We start from the raw sequence: 14,176 nt of genomic DNA, 5'->3' as shown, positions 1-14,176 counted from the left end.
GTGGACAGAGAGAGAAAAGAGAGGGAGAATCTCAAACAGGCTCTAAGCTCAGCACAGAGCCCAAAGCAGGGCTTGATCTCACAATCCTGAGATCATGATCTGAGCTGAAATCAAAAGTTGGATGCTTAACCAACTGAGATCCACAGGTGCCCCCCAACAGTTCTTTTTATTTTTAATTACCCAGCACTATATGCAGACGTTTCTTCATGATAACCCATGGAAGTGATAGAAAAGTGTGAAGGAAAGGATAAAGGCTTAGGGTTTAGATAGGTTAGAGGGGTAGGGTGAAAACTGTCTAAAAATTTAATGGTTTAGCTTTAGGCTAAATTAAAATGTCTCATAAGTTAGGACAAGTTTGTCATAATAGCCACATAAAAATAGATAATTACTCTTGTAGATTAAGGGGACAGGCAGCATCAGTACAATTTCACTGCATTTTCCCTACTCATAAACCTGGAGGAAAAATCTCTGGGTCAATCCCTGAAAGGGGGAAATACTACTATCCAAGCCCTACTGTGTAACCTGAGCCCCAAGAACACTTCAGGCAGAGATAGCAAGAATAGGAGATAAATTCAAACCCAAAGTAAGCAACAGATTTACCTGGGAAACATCCCACATTTTGAATTTCACACATTTTGAATGGAATCTTGGTTCTTACAGAATGTTTTAACATTTCAGAGTTACAGACGTGCATTCATCATTTCACACTCAAACTCTCTCGAGGATCCCAATTCCCTATCTCTGTACCTCCAGAGGGAGAAACACCATGGACAGGGCCCCCTGTACAGAACTCCCTCCTTTGCTGAATGCAGAGGTTTGTCCTGCTCCGGACTGGGCTGTGATGAGCTCTGCAGAGCCTCAAGTGGAGGTCATCAGGGATATGTCATGATCAACATGCCAGGCCTTTTAATTTCAAAGTTCAAATTTATTTCCAGAATTATAAACACCCACCTTTTCAAACTAAACAAATTTTAAAGGACATATCAGTCTTGAAAAACACTAGAGAAGATAGAAACAGGATGCAAAAGTAAAATAACTTCTAAAAGCAAAAAACAAACAAACAAACAAAACCTAAAAAGAAGCTTATTTGACTCTGTATGTAAGAAAGTTCCTATTCTAGCGAAGAGATGAAGGAAAACATCAGGTGTCTTTTGTCCCGTCCCACTCACATATCTGAATTCTTATTATAAGAACAAAAAATGTTATACTCCTACAGAATTGATATCTCATTGCAACATGTCCTTCGTCTTAGATTTTGGGCTGTAGTCCTGGCTCATTTCCCCAAGGAAGGCACCCAAACCCTGCCAGCTCTTAAAACTAAAGGTCTAGGTGCTGCTATCAGAGGAGAAATCATACAGCCCTTTGGTGAAATCAAGTCTGTTCTTTCCCAAACAAAATCCTTCCATCCCTCTTTCTTCTCTTGGCACAAACTCCACTGACCTCATGGATCTGTTTTCTCCAATGTCTCAGCGCATCCAGGTGGCCGGTGACATCTCTAGTTTCTGTACAGACCTTGGGAGGAAGGTATACAATATACCAGCTAGAAACACCCCAGCTAGAAACAGGAATTCTGTTTGGAGAGCAAGAGCTTCCTCTCATCTTCCTTCACCACAGATCTGACACTCATCCCTCCTTCAGACAACTGGAAACATGGAATAGGAGAGAATGTCCCCTTCCAAGGGATGAGCAAAATACCCTCAGCAACATGTCTGTAAACCTGTACTAAGTGGGAAAGGGGACATTTTACATATTTAATAAGAATAACAAAACATGTTTCATGTTTGTAAATCCCAATTATTCTTACCTTTACGTTTTGTTCAACCACCCTGAAGAAGACCAAATTTGTGTCCCTTGAGTCCAAGGTGGGTCTTGGGTATATCACAAAAAAAGAAGAAAAAAAAGAAAAAGAAAACATAGGATCTCTCTGGGTATGCAAGGGTCTCCTCTTCATTGGAGTTCTAGAGGAAGGATTTTCTCCCCTTCCAGATTCTAGAAGTCTGCATGCTGCTTTCTGAGATGAAAGTAGAGAATCAAAAGGGCTATTTTTTGTTGGTCCTCCACTCTAGTTACACATTAATATAGCAGGGGAGATCTTTTAAAATACCAGTACCAGGGATTCCCAGGGGAATTGAGAATCTCTAGAGGTAGAAAGAACCACTGCTTTAAAACAACTGAAATATTAATTCTCACCTCCAAGATACTAGTCATTGTGTTCTCCAGTAATCTCTATTTTAAAGGACAGTAGAGAAAAAGATATGTATCTTTTTAGCCTTGTAAGAAAAAAATTCACCCCAAATCATCCTACCTGATCTATCAACGCAGTCCTTACCCTCCTAAGAGGGTACTATTCTGATGGCTATAGATTTACTTCTCCTCACGTTTCTTTCACAAATATTTTTAAGGTATATATAGTACATGTGTAACCCCAAGCTCTTAAATTGGCTGGTAGAAGGGCTGAGACTATAAAACTTAAGGTTATAAAACATCCCAGGCCCCAGACAGGTGCATTTCTGTCCTTCAACCAACCAACTAGGGAAGCTGCATCCCCATTCCCAACCCCCATCCCCAAGCCCCCTTTATGCACTAAATTGTATTCCTCCAAAATTACATATTGAAGTCATAACTCCCAGTACCTTAAAATATGACCATATTTAGAGGAAAAAACCTTTAAATAGGTTAATCAAGATAAAATTGAGGTCACATGGTGAGTTCTAATCTAATACAACTGATGTCCTTATAAGAAGAGAGATTAGGGCACAAAAGAGAAAATGTGGGGACGCTGAGAAAGGACCATATGAAGACAGAGGAAGAAGATGGCCATCTATGAGCCAAGGAGAGAGGCTTCCAAATGAAATCAACCCTGCTGTCACCTTGATCTTGGACTTCCAGCCTCCAGAATTGTGAAAAAATAAATTTCTGTTGTTTAAGCCTCCTAGTTTGTAGCATTTTGTCATGATAGCCTTAGTGGACTAATATAGCCCCCTAAGAATGAAACCCCTTTTTTTCTTGTTTCTGCCCCTGCCACAGCCTGTCCTGTCTGCCAGCACTTGGTTCTCCAGGTTGTCTGGATATGAGTCAGGAGGAAATATATAAAATCCAGATATTCTAGAGAGGCAAAACAGGATTTTTCTTCCCCAATTACCTGCTACCATTCTTCCTTTTTGTACTCCTAGTGAGGAGCAGAATTATTTAGGACAGAGCGAAGGGATATATTTTGTTGCCATAAAAAATGTACAAGAATTATCCTACAATAGAGGCAGGAACCATGGACCTGGACAAAGCCAGGGAATCAACACCCAGAGAGGAAGAATAGGGAGCAAGAAGCCCGGGACCATGAGGAAATTTATATTAATGATAAGAACTAAAATCAAATTATGATTTTAGTTATACCTTCTTTCCTCTCAGGGGCCCACACTGAGAAAAGACTAACTAGACATCAACCAAACCTGGAAAATATTCCCATCATCTATCAAAAAGATGAGAAATAATCAAATGTTTTAGTCAAAAGAAGGGATTTAGATTAGACCCATGAAGAATTTTCATTTTACCTTCTTAATCATATACCAATATTAGTCCTTTCCTCTCTCTGTAGGCAAGCTCAATCAGGGAAACCAATTTTCTGCCCACAGGTTGGAGGTCAAAGGTGGATATATGTAAAGGTAGTGAAATCTGATCACTCCATATGCAGTGTCCCCAAGGGAAAATGATCTTTCAATAGCTACAGGAAAATCTAGAAATTGAGACTCATGTAAAACAGCTCAGGATGAATTAATGTTTGTTTTAACTGTCAAAATACTGAAATAATAACTTTTCTCCAAACACAGACCAAAAAAGTTCTTCACTACGTATCCAAACTTACTGAATTTATTAAATGTCTCCATTTGAAGTATAATAGGTAAAACATTAGCTTATTTTTAAAGCCTAACGTCAAACAGGATTTCTTCAAGAAACTCACAGGACCATTTGGAAGACATAAAAATAACATAATTATAAGCCCTTTAACATCCTTCTCCCAACTCTTATTTACACACTTGTTTTTCCAACTCTATCTGACTTATAGGCATGACCTCCCTACTGCCATTTTCTTCCTGGATTAGGATCAAAGGTCACCTCCCCAAGGGGCAGATGAAAGATTGGTAATTCTTCTCTCTTTAACCTTCCTAGTCCCACACTGCTCAGATTCAGTGGATCATGGCCCCAGAGTTCCCCTCCTCAGTCTGCCAAATAAACCTAAACATCACTGTATCATCCATTCCTCATTCCATTTTTTGTTTTCCAAAAAGAAAAAACCCAACAACAGTGCCCTTCACCCACTTTCTGCTCCTAGCTTTGTCTTATTTTCAGAGGACTCAACTCCTCCTGGAAGAGATCTGATGGCTCTAACTGTTCCAGGATCTATCAAGCTTGGGCCCTGTGTGGGCCTCTAGAGAATTTATATCCCTTAGTACAAACCTTAATGGGAATAAAGCAGGAAGGAAGTGGCTGTGGCAATCTGGGAGGGTGGCAAAGTGCTCATCACTGTTCCTGTTTCTTTCCCTATACAGACTTTTTTAAATTATTATAGAATTACTAAACCCCTATGGAAAGCTTGGCAGGAGGTGGGAGGGTTCCTAGGATTCTGGCAATGTGATAGAAAGTGTTCAGTGAGAACTGGAGACACTTGTCAAACACAGATTAAATGTGACTGAGTAACATTTTCAGATAGTAATTCATGTGGGTCTTTTTCTCCCTGTATTTTCCCTTCTTGTTTTACACTTGCCAAACATCAGAGCAGTAGCTCTTGGTCTCAGAAGCACTGAGTGGTAGGGTTGGAAGCTGGAAAGTAGAGGACATTTTGACTTTTGTTTTGCAAAACCTAAATCTTTATGATATGGGAATTTATGAAAGTAGAAGGGGCAACTTGAAGAACTATGAAAGAAGGATTTCTCTCCATATTTAAAAGAGATATTCCAAAACTAGGGAAGGAAAATAGACTGTGGGTCCCAGAGTAGCAGCAAACCAGTCTTCTAGTAGTAAGACCAGAATTATAACTATATGAGATAGAGAGGAAGACAAAATCAGTGGCAAGTTCATAACTATTCCTGGGTCCCATACATGGTATTGTAACACTGGAAAATCACAGAATTGAGCACCTGAGCTTTTAATCTAGTTGTAAAAGCTTACAAGTTAAATGTTCACAGTTCCACTCATGTTGCAGAAAACACGAGTCTCATGGGTCAGAAGCAAATGATGTTACTACTGCCAGCCCAGCAGGCAGCATGATCTTCATGTCCACATTGTTTTTACCTTGTCCCTCAAGTCCCACAGGGACGACACAAAACAGCACAAGTGAATGCTGCACATGCAGTGGGTTTGCAACACAGCTGCGGATTCTCAATTTTAGGACCAATATGTTAAAAATGCTTCAAGAAAACTGCCCAACCTTTGCCCTGGAAAATGACATTACCTTTATTACACTGTGCAGCAAACAGATCTCTCTGCTTCAGTAAGAGATCCCATCTCTATCTTCCAAAGCTGCTTGCTATATAAACATCGTTGAAAAGATCACCCATTAAAAAAGTTGTTAATGCCTCTGCTCACAAGACAATAGAATTCAAAACCCACGATTAATAGAGAATTGTCTCCCAACACTGTGTATACACGAACAATGGATGTCTTAGCTGTGACCTGATGAACATGACCAGAAAAGAGTCCCCTACCTTCACCCTGCACTAGACATGGGAACTATAGCATAACCCAGAACAGAGTGAGTAGCTTTGCCAAAAACAGACAGATTAAGTTGTCAGGTACTATAATGCCAGGTGTAGCCCCAAGCAATATATTTGAGAATGATTCTGAAGAGAAAAACAAAAAAAGAAGAAGAAAAGAAAGAAAGAAAGAAGGAAAGAAAGAAAGAAAGAAAGAAAGAAAGAAAGAAAGAAAGAAAGAAAGAAAGAAAGAAAGAAAGAAGGGAGGGAGGGAGGGAGGGAGGGAGAGAGAGAGAGAGAGAGAGAGAGAGAGAGAAAGAAAGAAAGAATGGATAATCCTAAAAGACCTTATGTATGTGGGCATTCAATACATTTACATCATCTCCCTCAAGAATGGCAAGATCCTTGCCCAGTAACCTTACCGTGAGTGGCTGGTCACACCCTCTCCCTGATATAACTTCAAGTTTTATAGCACTCCATGTTAAAAAGAATAGACAGTTAGGGATAATATCTCTGATGAAAGTCTTTCAAACTCAAGAAAGATATAGAAATAAATATACAGAAGCTCAGAGGAAACTGACAATGAAGAGAAATCAAATAAACTTCTTTTTTTAATTACAGTTAAGTCTTCCACTTCAAGGATGGAACACACATACTTTTCCCTATCCCTTCCTCTAATACCACCACAATCCTGGACATGATTATTACCCATCTGTTCTTGCATGTTGCCCACTTACAGCCCTTAGCATTTTAATCACAGTTGTCTTAAATTCTAGATCTGATCTTTCTAAGATCTCTGCCATAGCTGAGACTGATCCTGATGCTTACTCTGTCTCTTCAAATTCTGTGCTGTTTTGGCTTTTTGTCTATTAGTATGCCTTGTAACCTTCGATTGAAAGCTAGACATAATGTACTGGGTAAAAAGAATTGTAGTAAATAGGCTTTTCATGTGATGTTTTGTTTATCTGGCTAAGAATTAATGTTTTCTGAAGCTGTGAGTATCAGAGGCTAAAATTGCCTCTGGCATCCTTGTTTCTGTAAGCCCTTGTGGTCTTTAGATTTCCTTAGAGATTTCTTCTTAAATAATATCTGAGATGCGCAGATCATTCCATTGAAATTCCATTATTATATGTTATTATTCCATCTTATTGAAATAGTGGTAAAATATGAGGGAAGAGAAAGCTTTCTATAGTCCTATGATTAGGTCTTAGCCTTTTATTTAGTGAGCCTGTCCCCTTAGGCTGAGACCTTCACAAATATTTCTCAGTTTTGGTTTTTTCCTCCCTACAGAGAGACAGCAAGGTTACAAAAGGGTTGGAATTGGTTATTTCCCTTCCTGGTGAAATAGTTTCCCTTGATACAGGCCTTGTTAAGAACAGAATGCTCTAAGCATATTTCAAAATGGTTATTCCCCCTACTGAAGATACGGGAATTTCTTCTATCTTGACCGTGAGAATGTGTTTGAACTCTAGAGGTAAAACTCGAAAAAGTATGGGGAGCCCCTCAGCCTAGATCTGGAGTTTTAACTCTCAAATTTGTCCTTACTGAGCCTCTAGGAATTCACTAATTATACTTTCAGTTTTCTACCCTGGTATTATTCCTGTAGAGGTTTCTATTTGTGGGTTCTTCTCTGGTTAATTGTGATTCTCTATATGCACCTGTATGACTCTCCAATTTGGAGACAGAAGACTGCCCTGTGACCAAAATTCTCTGTGGGGATCGAAGAAGAGCTATTAATTTTCAGTTTCACACTTTTTGGCTGTGACGAAGGTAGGAGTAGCCATTCCAAGCTCCTTGCATGCTTGATACTGGACCAGAAACCAGAAGCCCAATTTCATAAACTGTTATCATTTCATACACTCATTCTTTTCGAAATCTCAGCCCTCAGTTCCAATGGCCTGATTTCAGGTCTAGGTACAGATTACACAGAGGTCCCAGAACAGTACATCTAGTCTCTTCCCTTCAATGCAATCACTTCCTCCCTAATGTCTCAGCATAACAAGAGAAACCGGGAGTTGACAGAAGTCTACACCATGGTACCTTTAAAAATACCAAAATTGATGACAAAAACCCTTTGCAAAGTAATATAAACCATGCTCTAAGGAGAAACCCAAGAAGAAATCAGACAGCAAGACATTCAATTAACCTGAGGGAAAACATTCCTACAAACTGCTTTCAAAAGGATGAAAGGGCTATTTCAAATGTTTTTAGCTTAGAGCAAGAGTCAGATTGGGCTCCTGTAATTTTCAGAATCCTAATCCCTTTTTATCTCTTAATTGCTTTGTACTTGGGGTGAATTAGGAAGTTTAATTTTCTGTCCATTGGCCTGAAGTCAGAAAGAAACCTCATGATTGATTTTGGGTAAAAGGAGACACAAGCTGATTATCTCAATTTAAAGTAAGACAGAGATGGAAATGGGCAGTAACTTTTCAAAGCCAAATCTCAGGTTTGGTACAACACCCTCAGCTCTTCTGAGGAGACCCACCAAGTTAGGGGAGTGGAGATAGTAACAGCACACTGCCTCTTACCAGAGATGAGGAAAAGAAGCATAAGGAAAAACAAGATACGTAGTCTTTGTTTTCCCAAAGCAGGCCCAGCTGGAGTTCCAGAAAAAAGTTTCCCTATTCCTCTTGTCACCTTCTCACAGCTACCTGCCCTCAGTGAGTGGGGGATGGGGTCTCCTGTCTTTATTTTTTGTACTCTTACACCTTCTTAACAGTGGGATAATTCATTTCAAACACACACACACACACACACACACACACACACACACACACACACCTCCCCATATCATAAACCTTACTCCTAATGATTCTAAAGACAAAATTTCTTTTCCTTTTCTCTCTCCTCTGACTCATTCCCTGGCTACCTGTCAAGTTCTCTTCATGGGAGAACTATGATTGTCATCTAAACAGGGTCTTCTAGATGCTGTCCTCTAAGTGAACCCTTAAGAATAGGATTCTTAAACTCCACACTGTTGGGAGGGAGGGAGGAAGGAAGGAAGGAAGGAAGGAAGGAAGGAAGGAAGGAAGGAAGGAAGGAAGGAAGGAAGGAAGAAAAGAAAACTAAGAGCAAGCAATGAGCTGCACTGATTAGAATTTATTCAAAAGTTGGTGCGCCTGGGTGGCTCACTCAGTTAAGTGTCCGACTCTTGGTTTTGGCTCGGGTCATGGTCTCATGGTTTGTGAGTTTGAGCCCCACATTTGCTGTCTGCACAGAGCCTGCTTGGGATTCTCTCTTGCCCTCTCTCTCTCTCCCCCTCTCTTGCTCAATCTTTCTCTCTCTCAAAATAGGTAAATAAACCTAAAAATATTAAAAGAAAAAAATGAATTTGTTCAAAAGGGCATATGATGCCCCTCTCATAATTCACAGGGGTTGACAACCTAAATTAACAGTTAGAAGCCAGAGCCAGTGAAATGTGGATTCAAAAAATAATGTAATGATTGAAGGTAGGTGATTATTCACAGAAAATAGTGACAGTACAGTTGTTTACTGGAATTTCCCCTGGAGGGCCCCTCTTGAAAGACAAGTACCTTGAAACATTTTAACCAGCCTCAAGCTTTTGCTACTTTCAATTTTTTGGGTGTGACTCAAGATTCATGAGAAAAAAAGAGCTAGTAAAAGCCATATAAAAGATAAGTGAGAAATAAGGGAGGATGGAGATCTATGAGAGGTGACAGAAGAAGAAATTAGGGGTTAGGAATCTCTTTTCTCCTTCTAATAACATGATGTTCAGACTCCTGAGGATTATGAGTGTCCCTTCTTAGTCTCCCTCAACAACCTCCGTCTTTCTGAGCCTGAGGTAGGAGGTGGGCAGATGGCAGGAGGTAGTATGACAGGGTCCACAGGGTCTCCCTGGGGACCCCTGTGCTCTGGCTGTCCTTTCCCCACAGTACCCAAGTGACCCCCCTCCCACTCTCGTCTTGTATATATCCCCTAGCTCCCACCCTCCTGTCAACCTCAATGAAAAGAAACAAAGTGGTCAGTTAGTTCCCCCAGAAACAGAGGAGTTAAAACCACTCCCCTTTCCCTCCTCAAGTCCTGTTTAGAATAAGTATTTCATAGGTCTAACAGGAGAGACCTGGCAGGGGACCATGGGGAGAGGAAGGGGGAAAGAGAGCAGGGAGAGTGAGGGACACAGATCAAGGGAGACTACTGAATACTAAAGATGAACCATGGACTGAAGGGGGAGGGGGAGGGGGGAGAAGGTGATGGTCATGGTGGGGGGCACTTGTGGGGAGAAGCACTGGGTGTTGTATAGAAACCAATTTGACAATAAACTATTAATTAAAAAAATAAAATAAAATTTTTGCTTGGTGAAAAAAAAAATAAGTATTTCTATTCCCTGTACTGATTTCCTTCCAGGTCAGCAGAGAATCTCCACTGCAAAATGGAAAAGATTATCATTAAACCCATTTGCTATTTCATCTCAAGTGAGCTTCAAAATAATTCTAAGCTTTAGGGAAGAAGGTTTCACCCTCTTTTTACAAATGGAGAAAATGTGTCACCTGCCTATCATGAAACCCATTTCACTCTTCAAACATTAATTTTATTCACAATGCTCCATTTTTACGAGGAAAAAGAATACAGAAATCACTCCAGTTAACATTGGATTCTATCGCAAACCTTTTTAGGAGCAACAAGTTATTGAAGATGTAAAGTAGATTTGATAATGAGTAAAATGATTTAAAAGGAGTTCCCAGCTTGAGCACCTGTGGGAGAGGAAAAAGGAGACAATATATTTCCAAAAAGATGAGATAACCGGGCAAGAACATTCTGCCATTGAGAAAAGCCTCGGTGTAGGGAGGGTCCTTCCTTATCAAGCACAGTGACACCTCCCAGCGAGTACTGTTTTCTGCTGAGACCTATCGTGAAACGAAGCAGGAGATCTCAGAGCAGGCTGTTTGGAAAAAGCAAATTAGGGCTTTTCAAGTGATGGGACTAAACAGGCTACCCTCAAAGACTAGATCTGTGACTAAGTTCAGAAACGTGCTGGCTGCCTAGACCACCAATTTCTAAGGCCTGTTAAGATTCCCCTGAGAATATTCCAAAATGGAAAATCCTCTACCTGCCAGATGGACTCTCAGGGAAGATACTGGATATAGCAAACAAAAATCCTCCCACTTGGAGCAGGCACAGCGAGACCCCCAGAGTGTATGCTTGAGTGGAAGATGTGTGCTAAAGGACAGAGTATAACGCCAGAGCTTGTTTTTGAATTGTTTTGGATACATTCAGGGTAGAAATGAGTTGCCTGGAATAAGAAAGGAAAGTTTGAGCCCCATTCCTGTTTTTTGTCCTTTCCACATACAGCCCCGAAGAAGAACTCAGCCTCCCTTCTAAGCACACAATAAATTTTCTAAAAACTATCCATTTGAAAGGGAACCAAATTAACAGTCAGCCTGGACTGCTCTCATGTCACATGTCACCCTGATTAAAGACACTGGCGTTTGGGGAGAGTCAGGGCCAGTGTTCAATATTCAGTACTTACAGAAAACTTACTCTGTGCCAGGCCCAGTCCCAAGTACCTGGAATACCTCAGTGAACAAATAGACAAAAATAGTCATTGGGAATCGTACTACAGTTTTGTGGAAGGAGACATGGAATACATTTCAAATATATTCAAAGAAATTCCAAAGTATGTTAAAAAGAAGGAAAGTGCTACCATAATGGTAAAACTAGAACAGAGTAAGGAGCAGGGGGTGTGTGGCAGGCAAGCGTATGTGTGCAAGGCTGCTTTTTGCACAGGACGGTCAGGGTAGACTTCCTTGAGAAGATGGTTTCTGAAAAAAGACCCAAGAGAAGTGAAAAAGTGATCTGGTTGATTTATGTTTTAATACAGTTCTAACGGCCATGTTGAAAATGGGCTGTAGAGGAGGAAGGTAAAGCAAGGAAACAATGTAGGAGTCCTCTGTAGTATTCTGGAGCTGGATGTTCGTGGCTAGGAAGCAGGGTTTTGGCAACTGAGGTAGTGAGAATTGGCCAAATTATGGATTTAATTCTAAATGTAGAGACCACAAGATTTCTGACAGATTGGATGTGCGGAAGGAAGGAAGGAAGGAAGGAAGGAAGGAAGGAAGGAAGGAAGGAAGGAAAGAAGGAAGGAGGGAAGGGGAAGGAAAAGGGGGAGAAAGAAAGGGAGAGGGGTAGAAGAGAGGGAGAGGGAGGAAAATCAGGGTTAACTTTAAGATTAACCTGTGGTCTGAGCTGGAAAGATGAAGTTGCCATCAACTGATACGGGGAAGACATCAGGTAAGGCACATTTAAGAAGATGGGACATGTTGACTGGAGACATCAAGACAGTCAAGCAGAGATGCTGAGAACGCAGTTAAAAGTCTCAAACTTAATGTTCAGAACCAACTATTGCATCTGTCGTTTCACACTCTCAATCCAAAATATCTCTTTGCTGTCTTCTTTTTCTCGGGGGATGGCAGTTCCATTCAACAAGCAATTGCTCAAGCCAGAAAACTTTGTCATCCAGGACTCCCTCTTTCTGTCACATCCCACACCCAATTACCAACAAATATTATCAGTTCTAATATTTGAAATGTATTCAGAATTTTAAAATTTCTCACTCTCCTCAATATCACTATCTCAGTCCAAATCATTGTCATTTTTTTCTATTAAAATTAATAGTTGGCTCAAACCAACATAAAATGAACTCCTGGGCTAAACAGTAAATATGAAACCATCTGAGAAGTATTTTTCCAGCCTAAATGTCCATCACCTGATGAGTGGATCAAGAAGATGTGGTATATATACACATGGCAATGAGAAAGAATGAAATCTGGCCATTAGTAGGAAAGTGGATGGACCTTGAGGGTGTCATGCTAAGCGAAATAAGTCAGGCAGAGAAGGACAGATACCATATGTTTGCACTCATAGGTCTAACAGGAAAACAGGAGAAACCTAATGGAGGACCAGGAGGAGGGGAAGAGGGAAAGAGAGTTGGGGAGAGAGAGGGACGCAAAACTTGAGAAACTATTGAATGCTGAAAATGAACTGAGGGTTGAAGGGGAGAGGGGGGGAAGAGGTGGTGGTGATGGAGGAGGGCACTTGTGGGGAAGAGCACTGGGTGTTGTATTTGACAATAAACTATTAAAAAAAAAAAAAAGAAAAAAAAAGTATTTTTCCTGGGGCTCCTGGATGGCTCAGTCAGTTACGTGTCCAACTCTTGATTTTGGTTCAGGTCATGATCCCAGGGTCATGGGATTGGGCCCCTCATCAGGCTTTGTGTTGAGTGTGGAGCCTGCTTAAGATTCTCTCTCTCTCCCTCAGACCCTCTCCCCTACTTGTGCTCTCTCTCAAAAAAAATATTTTTTTAATTATTTCTTCTGTTATTAAAAAAAGTAGTCATATTTTTAAAGTTTGATATTACAGTATAAGAATTATCATTTATTGGCTCTTACAGTAACTGTGCTCCATATTTGCAATACTAAAGGGTTCGCTTTCTTTAAGTTTTTTTCTGTTTTTTATTTATTTTTGAGAGACAGAGAGAGATAGCACGAGCAGGGAAGGGTCAGAGAGAGAGGGAGACACAGAATCTGAAGCAGGCTCCAGGCTCTGAGCTGGCTGTCAGCACAGAGCCCAATGTAGGGCTCGAACCCATGAACTGTGAGATCATGACCTGAGCTGAAGCCAGACACTTAACCGACTGAGCTACCCAGGTGCCCCAAAAGGGATCTCATTTTTAACTGAGGTGGCATTTGAGGTCAAGCTCTTCCATTTAGGCCACTGCTGATAGTGACATCACCACCAAGGTTTTTCTTCTCTTCTAACAGGAGCTCCCATAAAGATTTGTCTCAACTGCTGGACTTGAAGGTTTGGTTGAAAATGGTGACATGTGTCATTGAATCAATCCTACATTGGTTGGATTGGGTATTTCCTCAGAAAGATGCATTCTGAAAAATTTCAGAAGCTCTTGTAAGATTGTTGCCCTTGCTGATATCTGATATTTCCAGTGTTTTTGCATGCTTTACTGTATCACACACCACTTTAAAACTCTGTCCTTATGGAGTAGACATTCCTAATATATAGAAATAGACACAGAGTTAAACAAAATGAGGAGACAGGAATATGTAACAAATGAAAGAACAGGGCAAAATCACAGCAAGAAAGCTAAATGGAACAGAGATAAGTAATACATCTGATAAAAAAAATCTAAAATAATGGTCATTAAAATACTCACTGGACTTGTAAAGAGTGGAGAACCTCAGTGGAACCTTTAACAAAGAGAGAAAACATAAACAGAATCAATCAGAGATGAAGAATTTAATAACAAATTAAAAATACAGTAAGGTCCATGAACAGGGAATATTTTTCCATTTCTTGGTGTCTTCTTCGATCTCTTTCATAAGTTTTCTATAGTTTTCATCATATAGGTTTTTTACATCCTTGGTTAGGTTTATTCCTAGGTATTTGATGGTTTTTCCTGCAATCGTGAATGGGATCAGTTTCTTAATTTCTCTTTTGGCTGCTTCATTTTTGGTGTA

At 40.3% G+C, this 14,176-nt stretch overlaps 1 long non-coding RNA gene across 2 annotated transcripts in view; it reads right to left on the bottom strand.

Moving 5' to 3' along the window:
- Nucleotides 1-14,176, bottom strand: part of LOC115282173 — a 76,316-nt gene that overhangs the window by 28,469 nt on the left and 33,671 nt on the right. For both annotated transcript variants that reach the window (XR_003904546.1, XR_003904549.1), the window contains exon 4: nt 13,873-13,906. This is a non-coding gene — a long non-coding RNA (uncharacterized LOC115282173). The remainder of the gene's footprint in view (nt 1-13,872; nt 13,907-14,176) is intronic.

Source organism: Suricata suricatta, chromosome 1, assembly GCF_006229205.1.
Source record: "Suricata suricatta isolate VVHF042 chromosome 1, meerkat_22Aug2017_6uvM2_HiC, whole genome shotgun sequence".
In the NCBI taxonomy this organism is placed as follows: domain Eukaryota; kingdom Metazoa; phylum Chordata; class Mammalia; order Carnivora; family Herpestidae; genus Suricata; species Suricata suricatta.
The sequence above is the reverse complement of the archived record's forward strand: the minus strand, read 5'-3'. Positions and strand labels throughout refer to the sequence as shown.